Source organism: Gopherus evgoodei, chromosome 4 (assembly GCF_007399415.2).
Source record: "Gopherus evgoodei ecotype Sinaloan lineage chromosome 4, rGopEvg1_v1.p, whole genome shotgun sequence".
In the NCBI taxonomy this organism is placed as follows: Eukaryota; Metazoa; Chordata; order Testudines; family Testudinidae; genus Gopherus; species Gopherus evgoodei.
This window is the reverse complement of record NC_044325.1, coordinates 128,396,339-128,411,311: the sequence shown is the minus strand read 5'-3', so window position 1 is coordinate 128,411,311 and position 14,973 is coordinate 128,396,339. Positions and strand designations below refer to the sequence as shown.

At 42.8% G+C, this 14,973-nt stretch overlaps 2 pseudogenes; both read right to left on the bottom strand.

Annotated features, from left to right (window-relative positions):
- Positions 1–957: 957 nt before the first annotated feature.
- On the bottom strand, positions 958–1,941 carry LOC115651586 (annotated as a pseudogene).
- Positions 1,942–13,482: 11,541 nt separating this feature from the next.
- Positions 13,483–14,412, bottom strand: LOC115651585 (annotated as a pseudogene).
- Positions 14,413–14,973: the final 561 nt, after the last annotated feature.

The following is a 14,973-nucleotide window of genomic DNA, read 5'->3' as shown; positions in this document are numbered from 1 at the left end:
GCTCCCCTCTGCCTGACTGGAGTGAGCCCTTTTATAGTATCAGTGGAGCCTTAATTAGAGTCAGGTGGTCACATTAACTTAATGGCCTCACTTGACTCTTTGCAGGTTAATTAGAGTCAGGTGTTCTCATTAGCCTGGAACAGCCCCTGCTCTGGTCAGTCAGGGAACAGAAAACTATTAATCCAGTGGCCAGTATATCTGCCTTCCGCTATTCTGCTGTACCCAATTGGCCTGGGTCTATCACAATACCATAAGTTGACTTTCTTCCTCACTTGTAATGTTGTTTCCAAAGGGACATAGCAAAAAAGTTACATAGGTAAAGCTCACAAGAATTCACACAATTTCATACTCATATATATGTATTTAACAGACCCTCAGAGTGTCCACATTCCTAAATATGTGTGGAAAGATAAGGCATAATTATTAGCAATGTATTGCAGCTTTGCTTACTGGTAACAACTGAAATCGGGACCCCATGTGCTAGGTGGTATACAAGCATATAGAAAGAAACAGTCTCTACCCTAAAGATACGATTGGCTAAACTGGAAAAAAGTAGGAAGTGAAATAGAGTTCAGAGAAAGGAGATGACTGACCCAAAGTCATACTGTGACATAATCAAGATTAGCATCCATGTTTTCTGAGCCAGTCTGAAGCCTTAGCCCCGGGCCATACTACTGCAGTGCAACAAGGACTACAGTAATAATAATAATAATTAAGAATAAATAGTCACACTGAAATTAGCTGTAAAATTTGGAAAGGTTTCATCTCTTTCACTCAACCTTGAAAATTGCAACCTTCATATTAAAATAGAACAGCAATAGCAGTATTCATAGGGAATCACTGGGAATTTTCAAGGAAGTACTGAACCCCCATGATATTAAAATCTTTTTTTTCTATAAAAACCCTGCTGAATATTGTTGGTTTGCAAAACTACCATCATTCTACACATCACATTTTTCATTTCACTCCTAATGTCACTTTTCTGCTCCCTAATTTTCTCATGGCATTTTTCACTTCCTCGTTTCTCAGGGTGTAGATCAAGGGATACGGTATAGGGTGATAAGGGTGTAGAATACAACAACCATCTTATCCTCAGAGAAGGTGGTGGAAGATCATAAGTATATGAAGATACATGGCCCGAAAAATATAATCACTACAGTGATGTGGGAGGCATAGGTGGAGACAGTTTTGCAACTACCTTTGGAAGAGTGAGTTTTCAAGGCGACTAAGATGATGACATGGGACACAATCAGCACAACAAAACAGCTCAGGGAAATCATCCCAGTATTGGCAACGACCATGATGCCAACAAGGTAAGTGTCAGTGCAGGCCAGTTTATAGTATCAGTGGGGCCTTAATTAGAGTCAGGTGGTCACATTAACTTAATGGCCTCACCTGACTCAGTGCAGGCCAGAAATAATGGTCAATCTCATTGGGCCCACAGAATGGTAAGTGGATGGACAGGAGGGTCTGAACCATGGAATGTAGAAAGCCCTCCACCCATGAGGCCATCACCATCTGGTCACACACATGCCCAATCATGGTGGTTGTGTAATGCCTGGGTTTGCAGATCACAATGTATTGATTATAGGCCATCACCGTGAGGAGGAAGATTTCAGTGAACCCAAAGAAATGGGACCAGAAGAGCTGTTCCATGCAGCCACCAAACGAGATGGTTTTCCTCTCAACCAGGAAGTCGGTTATCGATTTTCGGGCTGTGACAGAAGAGTAGCAGATGTCTACAAAGGACAAGTAGTTAAGGAAGAAATACATAGGGGAGTTCAGATGCTCACTTTGATTAATCATGACAATGATGAGGACATTTCCCAGCACAGTAACAGCTTAGAAGAATAAAAACAGCACAAAATAAACTTGCTGTAACTCCTGCTTCTGGGTGAGTCCCAAGAGGATGAATTCAGTCACATTCCATGCAGTGTCCATGTACTCAGTATAAAGGATGAGTATGCCGTATAAAGATAATCCACCTGCCATGATACAAAATAAAAATATGAATAATAAATATTCAGCTATTGGCCAATGATGAAGTGAATTTCAAGGTGCATTGACTGAAACGGTAGACTTTGATCAAAAATAAAAATGGTCAATATGTATCTCAAGGAACAATAGGAAATCAGCTTGAGTTGTTTAAATGCATGAACAGCATATTCTCAAATAATCAGCGTGGAACATTTGGGGACAATTGTTTCTAGTCTTCATACATTACAAAGGGAGCAAATGAATCATCAGAGCTGGGGATCTGGCCCTTTCATTTACTTTGAATGTAAATGAAAGCCTTAATCACTACTGTGTTTTGCAACCAGCCCTTCTATGTTATGCATTGCATTTTATTCGTTAGACATTGTAAAATACCTTCATGAATCCCAGTTTTCAACCAGGACGACCCTATTTCTTATCTTTACATTTGGGCACCTAAATGCTCAAAACTGTTGATTTGTACATGCAAATATGAAACTGAGTTGTCTCACTAAGGAGCCAATGCATGAACACTGGTCCCTGATTATTTCATCACAAAGCTCAATGAAACTGAAAATTATTTCACAAAAATGTGCAAGTAGTTGAAAATCAATTTTGATTTTGAAAAAGGGTTTCAATGGAGAAGTTGGACTAATTTTACAAAAAACAACCCCTAATTGAAAGAGATATGTATTGGCTGTACTCACTGTTACACTTTGGCTACTTTGTGCTGCCCCAGAAATGCAAAGCAGCTATAAACTCTGTTTGATTAGATAGTGAAACTCTTTCACCAGAGCAGTGGAAGCAACTGCAGCCTACTGGTGAACTTGACTCTGTATGTGTTATCATTTGACCTGAGATGACTAAATTAAGTTTTCTGTTGTTCAAAAGAAAGTATTTATGAGTGGTCATAAGCAGAAATGGATTAAATATAGGCAAGAGAGGGTTTTTATTGCTTATGAACCTACATCTAATAAACCTATTTTTATACCTTTTAAAACTAAAATTAAAATAACAAATAAATAATAATATGAAGATTTTTAAGAGAAATGTTTGTAATAAAGATATTAGAGTCCTCAACATACTCTAGATTGGGGTGGGAAATCTTTTTGGCTCCAGGGCTACATCTGGGAATAGAAATTGTATGGTGGACCGGGCTCCAGGCTGGGGGAGGGCAGTGGGATGAGGGGGGAGCACGGGCTTTGATATGGGACTGGGGATGAGGAGTTTGGGGTGTAGGAGGGTGCTTTGCACTGGGACCAAGGGGTTCGGAGGGCAGGCGGGGGATCAGGGCTGGGGTAGGGGGCTGGAGTATGGAAAAGGTTGCAGGCTCCGGTTGGGGTGTGGGCTCTGGGGTGGAGTTGAGAATGAGGGGTTTGGGGTGAAGAAGGGTGCTCTGGGCTGGGATCAAGGAGTTTGGAAGTTGGGAGGGGGATCAGGACTGGGGCATGGAGTTGGAGCATGGGGAGAGGATCAGGGGTTCAGGCTCTGGGCAGCGATTATCTCAAGCGGCTCCCAGAAGCAGTGGCACATAGGAGCCAGAGGGGGGCCATACTGCTGCTTCCAGGAGTTGTGAGGAGCAGCTTCTGATCCTGCTCCCCATCTGGAACACCAGAGCAGGACAATGCAGCTGCTTCTGGGAGCCTTGTGGAGTGGCCACCGACCCTGCTCCCCATCTGGAGTGCCAGAGCAGGGCAAGCCCCAGACACTGCTCCTCAGCAGGAACTCGAAAGCTGGGTTAAAATGGCTGGCAGGCTGGATCTGGCCCAAGGGCCATAGTTTGTCTGCCCGTGCTCTAGATGAATTAGTTAGAGACTGATTGTCGGATGTGTGGAATTCGATTGGAATGAAGCATAATAGAGAAAAGCAGAGGGACAGAAGTATAAAATACTCAACCTTACTGGAACACTTACATGGAATGTATTTGAAAATCAAAATACTTACCTGGATGGTGATGAGTTTTATTTCCCCAAGCTTCTAACCTGCTCCAGTGGCAAAGGTGTTCAGGTCTGAACAATATTAAGCACTTGCGGACTGATGATGGTGATTTACTGCAGCCTCAGATATTCTGGTCACTATAGATTTTCTGGCTGGTAAATTTCACACAAACATCTGTTTTTACAAGCGCTATCTTAAGATGTCCTTTGTTCCCTGTCCAGATTTGCGAGGGTTAAATTAGTGAACTGACAAAGTGATTTGGTCAAGGCAGCACTCAGGGATCTTTTCAAATCTACCATTCCCCAACTCACAAAGCCTCAGATCTAAACTGTCTCCATCTCTCAGTCTGCAAAATCTAAGATTCAAGAAGATCATTGGGAAAAACTCTCTCTCTCGACTGTGAAGTTACAACAGAAATACAGTATTTAGAGTAAATTGCATAGTGACAGTGCATCATATACCCAGTTAATGAGCTCCCAGAGGTGTTTCAAGGCTTCTCCATTGGAGACAGTTGTTGAAAAAGCACTTGTCTCTATGGCGTAGGATGCATATTTCAGGCAAACTTTCAAAGCTGTGTTGAGAGACAGTTCATTTCATTGTTTTCAACACCCCTCTTTCAGGGGTATTGAATCCCTTGACCTTCTCACATTTTCACCAAGCGATAGCTGGTAGATGTCTTTGAACGTTAACAATATTGTGTTATTTCTTCTATAGGCACCTTCCTACGTAACAAGAGGATACAGGAAGGTCTGTGTCCTCAATTCACTCCATGCTTAGAAAGGGGAGCTTGAGAAATCTGACAATGGACAATAAGCCCGGTAGGAATTGCTGTGTGTGAACAGTCAGAAGTTACCATTGCTACTTACATTCCAGGATGTAGTTAAGAATACATCCACACTACCCATCAGATCGGTGGGTAGCGATCGATCCCCGAATGCTCTCCCGTCGACTCCAGAACTCCACCAGGGTGAGAGGTGGAAGTGGAGTTGACCGGGGAGCTGTGGCAGTCGATCCTGTGCTGTGAGGATGGGAGGTAAGTCGAAATAAGATATATCAACTTCAGCTATGCTATTCCCATAGCTGAAGTTGCGTATCTTACATTGACCCACCACCCCCAGTGTAGACCAGGCCTTTTTTTCCATTCCTTTTTCACTCTGGGAAGCCCACTGGTGTGGAAGGGGAATTCAGAAGCTTTGTGAAGTCTAGCAGCATTACCGGTGCTGTAAAGTTCCACCTTGTGCTCTAGGCCCTAAAAACCATTCACAGTGAAAGTTTAACCCACTAGTGAATGTGTGTCATAAATTGTCCGGAGACCACATTGTAGGCAGTCAGGCATAGTTGTTGGAGCAGGAATCAGGCTTAGTGGCTGGAATCCAAATGCTAGAGCCAGGGCTGATGGTCAGAACCAGATCCAAGGGTTGGAACCGGATTACCAGGAGTCAGGGAAGACAGGTGCACAGTTGGGATAGGATGGAACAAGGCTGGGTTCAGTGTGGGATCTAGGCTGGAGCTGTCAAGAAGCAAAGCAGGAGGTAGAGCTTGGTGAGAGACAAGGAGTCCATGAGTGTGTCTGTTAAGCAAGCAGCACGCTACTGTTCATGAGATCATCAAGGTTGGAAGGGATCTCAGGAAGTCATCTTGTCCAGCCCCCTACTCAAAGCAGGACCAGTCCCCACATAGATTTTTATCCCAGTTCCTTAAATAGCCCCCTCAAGGATTGAACTCACAGCCCTGGGTTTAGTAAACCAAAGTGAAACCACTGAGCTATCCATTCCCCTTGGCTGGACTTAAGAACTGACCTGTTAGCTTCATCAGCCAGTCAGGCAGGGCAGTCTGTCAGGCAACTCAGCTACCTCATTAGGGTGTCAGGAGTTCTGAGCAAGCACAGTTGCAGTGTCTTATTCCTGACACGAGTGTCTCTATGTGCCAAAGTGCTTAAGGTTTTGCTCTTTAGTTCAAACTTTTTTGCTGTGGAATTCCTGTTGTGCCAAACAAGATGGAGACTCTCACTAAAGCATGATTGTGTCCCAAGTGCCTGAGAAGATGGAATATGCATGCCCTTCATATGCCTTTGCAAGATCTATTCTTGGGGGGGCGGGGAGGGAAGTACCCTCTCTTCTGCTTACACAGCCAAAAAAATGATCCCTCATGAGAGATAAGTAGTGTTAGTCATTTCTATGGCAACGAGATGTTATATCACAAAACCATGCCTGTGACATTATTGCCAGATCAAGGAGACAGAGAAGCCAATACATAAGTTCAAACTATGTCACTAACATAACATTCATTATGAAGTAATCCTCTTTTCTGATGAGTGAACTGTTCACAAAAACAATCCTGAGTTTCTTTGGACATATTTGTAATTCTGAAGTAGTTGTGAAAATGTTCGGAGGGGCAATTTTCATTTTTTGCTCTTCACAAACAGGTTATGTTGACTCTTCCATCTTTGTGATTGGATTCAGCATACCTTTGCACCAAGGTCCACTAATCAGCCTGCTGCAGTCAGCAGCAACATTCAGCCTGCACTCACCCTAGCCTGTACTTAGGGTGACCAGACGTCCTGATATTATCGGGACAGTCCCGATTTTCCCCCATGTGTCCCGTGTCCTGACTGCATGTCAGTCAGGATGCCCTTTGTCTCAATATCGGGACGAACAGCTCATCATGGTCCCGGGGCTGGTGTGCTTCCTGGGGAGCTCCCAGCGGTGCACACACCTGCCTGCCGGCAGGAACCTGCAGTGCGGGCGGCCCCCAAGCACAGAGGCGGAGGGGGTCTCTGCGTGCTGCACCGTCTCCCTCCTGCCCAATCAGAGCTGTGGGGGTGCGGCTTGCAGGTAAGCACCACCAGGATTCCCCACCTCACCCCTCGGCAGGTCCCTTTGGCTCTTAGGGTTGGGTTGGGTTGGGTCACGGGGGCAGAGGGCTGGTGCCTGCAAGCCCTGCTCCACAGCTCCGGCAGCTCCCATTGGTGCTTTACCAGGCCAATGGGAGCCACCAAGCTCACACTTGTGGTGGGCACAGCACGTTCAGACCCCTCGGCTGCCCCTGATCCTAGGAGCCAGAGGGATCTGTCAGATCCTTCCCAGGAGCTGCCTCAGGTAGGCACCGCCGGGACCCCCCACCCCCAGCAGGTCCCTCTGGCTCTTAGGGTAGGGTAGGGGTAGAGGGCTCTCTCACTGCTTCTTTTACATGGTTGTTAAGCCATGGTGGGTCTTTTTTAGTTCTTTTACTGTGTTTCTCAATTTGGGGTACACATTTAAGTTGAGTCTCTATTATGGTGTCTTTAAAAAGCATCCATGCAGCTTGCAGGGATTTCACTTTAATCACTGTACCTTTTAATTTCTGTTTAACTAACCCCTTCATTTTTTTCCCCTTTCAATAACAAGGTTATCGCTGTTGAGCTAACTCAAGTTTACCACAGAGTAGTCCATCAATGCTCCTATCACTCGTATGAATGTGAACTTAAACTGTTGCCTACTTTGTATACAGATTCAACGATTGTGAAGCACGTCAGCTGTGGCTGGACTAAAGCGGAGCCATTGATCAAAAATGAGCTGTCACCGCTCTCAACAGAATTTTAAAAAGACCTCAGCAAGCCAGACGTTCCCTATTTCTCAGTTGCCACAGATGCATCTAACAAGGGCAATGTGAAAACTTTCGTCTTATCACTGAGATATTGGACACGCAAACATGGGGTCCAAGATAAACTGTTAGACTTTTATGAGCAAAGCGAAGAGCCTGCAGAGGCAATAAGCAACACATTATTTGAAAAACTTGCAACACACAAGCTAGACCTAAACAAAGTGTCTTCCTACTGTGATGATAATACAAACGTGAATTATGGAAAGTGACAATCAGAGTACCAGAATTTAAAAAAATTAAACAAAAATATCTTGTCTGCAAACTGCCCTGCCCATGCAGCAATACCCTACAAGTTGACACTGAGACTCTGGTGGTTAAGACTTTCAATCATTTCAGCAGTTCTACTAAGAGAGTAGCAGCATTGAAGGATATGTTTGACTTTGTGGATATGGAATATAGGCTCATAGACTTTAAGGTCAGAAGGGACCATTATGATCATCTAGTCTGACCTCCTGCACAATGCAGGCCACACAATCTCACCCATCCACTTCTCTAACAAACACCTAACCTATGTCTGAGTTATTGAAGTCCTCAGATTGAGGTCTGAAGACCTCAAGCTGCAGGGAATCCTCCAGCAAATGACCCGTGCCCCATGCTGCAGAGGAAGGCGAAAAACCTCCAAGACCTCTACCAATCTGTCCTGGAGGAAAATTCCTTCATGACCCCAAATATGGCTATCAGATAAACCCTGAGCATGTGGACAAGACTCACCAGCCAGCACCCAAGAAAGAATTCTCTGTAGTAACTCAGATCCCATCCCATCTAACATCCCATCACAGACCACTGGGCATACTTACCTGCTGATAATCAAAGATCAATTGCCAAATTAATTGCCAAAATTAGGCTATCCCCTCCATAAACTTATCAAGCTTAGTCTTAAAGCCAGATATGTCTTTTGCCCAAACTACTCCCCTTGGAAGATTGTTCCAGAACTTCACTCCTCTAATGGTTAGAAACCTTCGTCTAATTTCAAATCTAAACTTCCTAGTGTCCAGTTTATATCCATTTGTTCTTATGTCCACATTGGTACTAAGCTTAAATAATTCCTCTCCCTCCCTAATATTAATCCCTCTGATATATTTATAAAGAGCAATCATATCCCCCCTCAACCTTCTTTTGGTTAGGCTAAACAAGCCAAGCTCTTTGAGTCTCCTGTCATAAGACAGGTTTTCCATTCCTTGGATCATTCTAGTAGCCCATCTCTGAACGTGTTCCAGTTTGAATTCATCCTTCTTAAACAGAACTGCACACAGTATTCCAGATGAGGTCTCACCAGTGCCTTGTATAATGGTACTAACACCTCCTTATCTTTGCTGGAAATACCTTGCCTGATGCATCTTAAAACTGCATTAGCTTTTTTAACGGCCATATCACATTGGCAGCTCATAGTTATCCTCTGATCAACCAATACTCTGAGGTCCTTCTCCTCCTCTGTTACTTCCAACTGATGTGTCCCCAATTTATAACTAAAATTCTTGTTATTACTCCCTAAATGCATGACCTTGAACTTTTCACTATTAAATTTCATCCTATTACTATTACTCCAGTTTACAAGGTGATCCAGATCTTCCTGTATGATATCCCGGTCCTTCTCTGTGTTAGCAATACCTCCCAGCTTTGTGTCATCTGCAGACTTTATTAGCACATTCCCGCTTTTTGTGCCAAGGTCAGTAATAAAAAGGTTAGATAAGATTGGCTCCAAAACTGATCTCTGAGGAACTCCACTAGTAACCTCCTTCCAGCCTGACAGTTCACCTTTCAGTGTGATCCATTGTAGTTCTTTAACCAGTTCCTTATCCATATTTCAATTTTCATATTGATCCCCCTTTTCCAATTTAACTAATAATTCCCCATCTGGAACCAGGTTTCAGAGTAGCAGCCATGTTAGTCTGTATCTGCAAAAAGAACAGGAGTATTTGTGGCACCTTAGAGATTAACACATTTATTTCAGCATAAGCTTTCGTGAGCTATAGCTCACTTCTTCGGATGCATAGAATGGAACACACAGACAGGAGATATTTATACATACAGAGAATATGAAAAGGTGGAAGTATGCATACCAACAGGAAGAGTCTAATTAATTGAGATGAGCTATCATCAGCAGGAGAAAAAAACTTTTGAAGTGATAATTGAGATGACCTATAGAAGGTGTGAGGAGAACTTAACATAGGGAAATAGATTCAATTAGTGTAATGACCCAACTATTCCCAGTTTCTGTTTAAACCTAAGTTAATTGTATCTAATTTGCATATTAATTCTAGTTCAGCAGTCTCTCTTTGGAGTCTTTTTTGAAGTTTTTGTTGCAAAATTGCCACCTTCAAGTCTGTCACTGAGTGGTTAGAAAGGCTGAAGTGTTCTCCCACTGGTTTCTGAATGTTATGATTCCTGATGTCAGATTTCTGTCCATTTATTCTTTTCCGTAGAGACTGTCCGGTTTGGCCAATGTACCTGACAGAGGGACATTGCTGGCACATGATGGCATATATTATGTTGGTAGATGTGCAGGTGAACAAGCCCCTGATGGGATGGCTGATGTGATTAGGTTCTATGATGGTGTCACTTGAATAGATATGTGGACAGAGCTGGCATTGGGCTTTGTTGCAAGGATAAGTTCCTGGGTTAGTATTTATGTTGTATGGTGTGCGGTTGCTGGTGAGTATTTGCTTCAGGTTGGGAGACTGTCTGTAAGAGAGTACTGGCCTGTCTCCCAAGATCTGTGAGAGTGAGGGATCATCTTTAAGGATAGGTTGCAGATCTTTGATGATGCATTGGAGAGGTTTTAGCTGGGGGCTGTAGGTGATGGCTAGTGGCATTCTGTTATTTTCTTTGTTGGGCCTGTCCTGTAATAGGTGACTTCTGGGTACCCTTCTGGCTCTGTCAATCTGTTTTTTCACTTCAGCAGGAGGGTATTGTAGTTTTAAGAATGCTTAATAGAGATCTTGTAGGTGTTTGTCTCTGTCTGAGGGATTGGAGCAAATACAGTTGTATCTTAGAGTTTGGCTGTAGACAGTGGATCATGTGGTGTATCTTGGATGGAAGCTAGAGGCATGTAGGTAAGTATAGCGGTCAGTGGGTTTCCAGTATAGGATGGTGTTTAAGTGGCCATCGCTTATTAGCACAGTAGTGTCTAGGAAATGGACCGTTTGTGTGGATTGGTCTAGGCTGAGGTTGATGATGGGATGGAAATTGTTAAAATCACGGTGGAACCGTATCAAATGCCTTACTGAAATTGAGGTGAATTAGATCCACTGCATTTCCTTTGTCTGAAAAATCTATTACCTTCTCAGGTTGGTTTGGCATGATCTACCTTTTGTAAAATCATGTTGTATTTTGTCCCAGTTATCATTGACCTCAATATCCTTAACTACTTTCTCCTTCAAATTTTTTTCCACGACCCTACCTACTACTGATGTCAAACTAACAGGCCTATAGTTACTCGGATCACTTTTTTTCCCTTTCTTAAAAATAGGAGCTATGTTAGAAATTCTGCAGTCGTACGGTACAACCCCTGTGTTTACTGATTTATTAAAATTCTTGCTAATGAGCTTGCAATTTCATGTGCCAGTTCCTTTAATATTCTTGGATGAAGATTATCTGGGCCCTCTGATTTTGTCCCATTAAGCTGTTCGAGTTTAGCTTCTACCTTGGATGTGGTAATACCTACCTCCATATCCTCATTCCCCTTTGTCATCCTACCATTATCCCCTTAATCACCTCTCTCAGATGCTTGCTAATCCAGCTTGGTCTATAACTCCTGCCTATTATTTTTTTCCCTGATAGTTTTTGCAACTTTGACTTGAAGTAATTCCAGGCCTCCTCCACCTTTAGAACCCCAAATTCTTCAGTCCAATCCACTTCCCTAACTAATTTCCTTAATTCTTTAAAGTTAGCCCTTTTGAAATAAAAAAACCCTGGTCCCAGATCTATTTTTGTTTATCCTTCCATCTAGTTTGAACTGAATTAGCTCATGATCACTCAAACCAAGGTTGTCCCCTACAACCATTTCTTCTATGAGGTCCTCACTACTCACCAAAACCAAATCTGAAATGGCATCCCTTCTTGTTGGTTCTTCAACTACTTGGTGAAGAAATCCATCAGCTATCATATCCAGAAAAATCTGAGCCCTATTATTGTTACTAGCACTTGTCCTTCAGTCTATATCTGGGAAGTTAAAGTCTCCCATGATCACACAATTCCCATTACTGTTTACTTCATTAAAAACATTAAAGAGGTCTCTATCCATATCCAGATCAAATCCCGGCAATCTGTAGCACACCCCAATCTCAGGGGAGGCTCTAGTAGCTTTCTTTCCCAATGTGATTTTTGCCCAGACAGATTCTGTCTTACCCATTCCATCACTTCTTATTTGTTTTCTAGGGGGGAGGGGATAGCTCAGTGGTTTGAGCATTGGCCTGCTAAACCCAAGGTTATGAGTTCCATCCTTGAGGGGGGCCACTTCAGGATCTGGGGCAAAAATCAGTACTTACTCCTGCTAGTGAAGGCAGGGGGCTGGACTCAATGACCTTTCAAGGTCCCTTCCAGTTCCAGGAGATTGGTATACCTCCAAATATTATTACAGTTAACCTCATCATTGACATACAATGCTACTCCACCACCTTTGCCTTTATTTCTGTCTTTCCTAAACAGCACATAGCCTTCAATACCTGTACTTCAGTCATGACTACTATTTCACCATGTTTCTGTTATCCCTATAATATCCAGTTTCACTTCCTGCACCAGTTGCTCTAGTTCCTCCATTTTGTTACCTAGGCTCCTCACATTAGTGTACAAACATCTTAATTTTTGCCATTTGGCTTCACTGACATTCTTTACCCAGTTAGGCACAGACATTCTACCACCAATATCACCTATTAGACAGGTATCTGCACTACCCTTTCTCCTTGTGTCCATTCTTCTGCCCACATCTGTATCCTCTCTTACTTTGTTTTCTTCCCTCTCAATGTTAAATTCCAGCATGGAGATTACCTGGACCTCTCCCAACCATCTCCCCCAAATTCCTTGTTTAAAACTCTCTTAATCAATTGTGCCAGCCTCCATCCTAGAAGCCTATTTCCCTCCTTACTCAGGCGAAGTCCATCCTGACAGAACAGTCCTCTGTCCATGAATGCTTCCCAGTGGCCGTACATTCCAAAGCCCTCCTTATAGCACCACTGCCTGAGCCATCTGTTGATTGCCATAATCTTGTCACACCTTTGTTGCCCTTCTCTAGGAACCGGCAAAATCCCACTGAAGATCACCTGAGCCTCGATTTCCTTAAGCGTCTTAGCCAGTCTGGCATAGTCTCCCTTGATACGTTCTAGTGAGAATCTAACTGTATCATTCGTTCCCACATGAAGGACAATCAACGGATTTTTTCCCACTCCTGTTAGGATCCTTTTCAGCCTCAGGTCCACATCCCATATCTTAGCATCCGGGAGACAGCACACTCTTCTGTTCTCCAGATCAGCTGTAGTTACAGGTCTGTCTATTCTTCTCAGTAAGGAGTCCCCAATCACATAGCCCTGCCTTTTCCTAGTGACAGTGTGATTCTCCGGTCTATCCCCTGCTCCCACTGGCTGCAAGTCCTCTCGATTCCTATTCACCCATGCAATCCTCCGCAACCTTGGTTACTTAGTGGCTCTCTTATGTCCTAAGTCACAACAATTTATAACCCTTGTACAAAGATAAAAGAAACCTTCTTAAAACTTTAATACTTATTTCAATAATCTTACAAACAATAATATTAAAATAGAACCACTGTAGAAGGAGCTGAAAGATGGCAGTCTACAGCTCTGAATTCAGGGGGAAACACTTGTAATTTTTATTGAAGAACTGAGAGGAAGAGATACAAATTCTCTTAAAATTTCTCCTGAATATTATTATTTCCCCCTCTATCACCAGTCTGAAGAACTAGCATCATTTTACACATCATTTTACTCCCAAAGTCACTTTTCTGCTCCATAATTTTCTCATGGCGTTTTTCACCTCCTCATTTCTCAGGGTGTAGATCAAGGGATTCAGCATGGGGGTGATAATGGTGTAGAACACAGTGACCATCTTATCCTCTGAGAAGGTGGTGGAAGGTCGTAAGTAGATGAAGATACATGGCCCAAAATTTAAAATCACTACAGTGATGTGGGAGGCACAAGTGGAGAGAGCTTTGAGACACTCTTTGGAAGAGTGGCTTCTCAGGGACGCTAAGATGACTATATAGGATACAACCAGCACAACAAAAGAGGTCAGGGAAATCATCCCGCTATTGGCAACAACCATGATGCCAATAATGAAGGTGTCAGTGCAGGCCAGTTTCAGCAAAGGGTGCACATCACAGAAATAGTGATCTATCTCATTGGGTCCACAGAAGGGTAACTGTACAATCAGGAGAGTCTGAACCATGGAATGCACAAAGCCCCCTACCCATGAAGCCACTACCATCCAGCTACATACATGCTTGTTCATAATGGTCATATAAAGGAGGGGATTACAGATTGCAATATAACGATCATAGGCCATCACTGTGAGGATAAAGATCTCGGTGCCCCCAAATAAATGGACCATAAACAGCTGTGCTATGCAGCCAATGAAGGAGATGGTTTTCCTCTCCACAAGGAAGTCTGCAATCAGTTTTGGGGCTGTGACAGATGAGTAGCAGATGTCTATGAAGGACAGATAGCTCAGGAAGAAATACATAGGGCAGTTCAAACGCTCACTGCATATTATAGTGACAATGATGAGGAGATTTCCCAGGACAATGACTAGATAGAAGAGTAAAAACAGCAAAAAACACACTTGTTATAACTCTTGATCCTGGGTGAGTCCTAAGAGGATGAATTCAGTCACATTATTTGCAGGCTCCATGGACTCAGTGTCATGATAGGTATACAACATAGAGCTAATTAACCTGCCATAATACAAAATAAGAAAATGATTATATAAATAAAAAGAATGTATTGACAGAAGTGGTAGATTTAGATTAAGAGAAAAATGGTCAATATTTAACTCAAGGAATAACAGGAACTCAACTTGAATTGCAGAAATATGAGAAGAGTACATACTCAAAAAATCATTGTGGAAAATTTGGGGAAGATTCATTCTATTCTTCACACATAATAAATAAGCTGAATGTGTTATTAAAGACTTTGAATAGAGAGAAAAATTCAGCCTTGACTATGCTTTGCAACCAGCCCTTCCACAACTTATTCTTACTGCATCATTAAATACCTTCAGGGATCCAAATTTTCAGCTAGGGGTTTGTTCTTTCTCATGATGACCAGATCTCTCACTTTGCATTTGGGCACATAAATGTTCATAAGTGTTCATTGGTACATGCAAACATGGGTGTCTCATTTAAGGAGTCAAAGCTTAATAATTAGCCCCTGATTATTTTCTTCACAAGTATTAGTAATCTCTCTGCTGTGC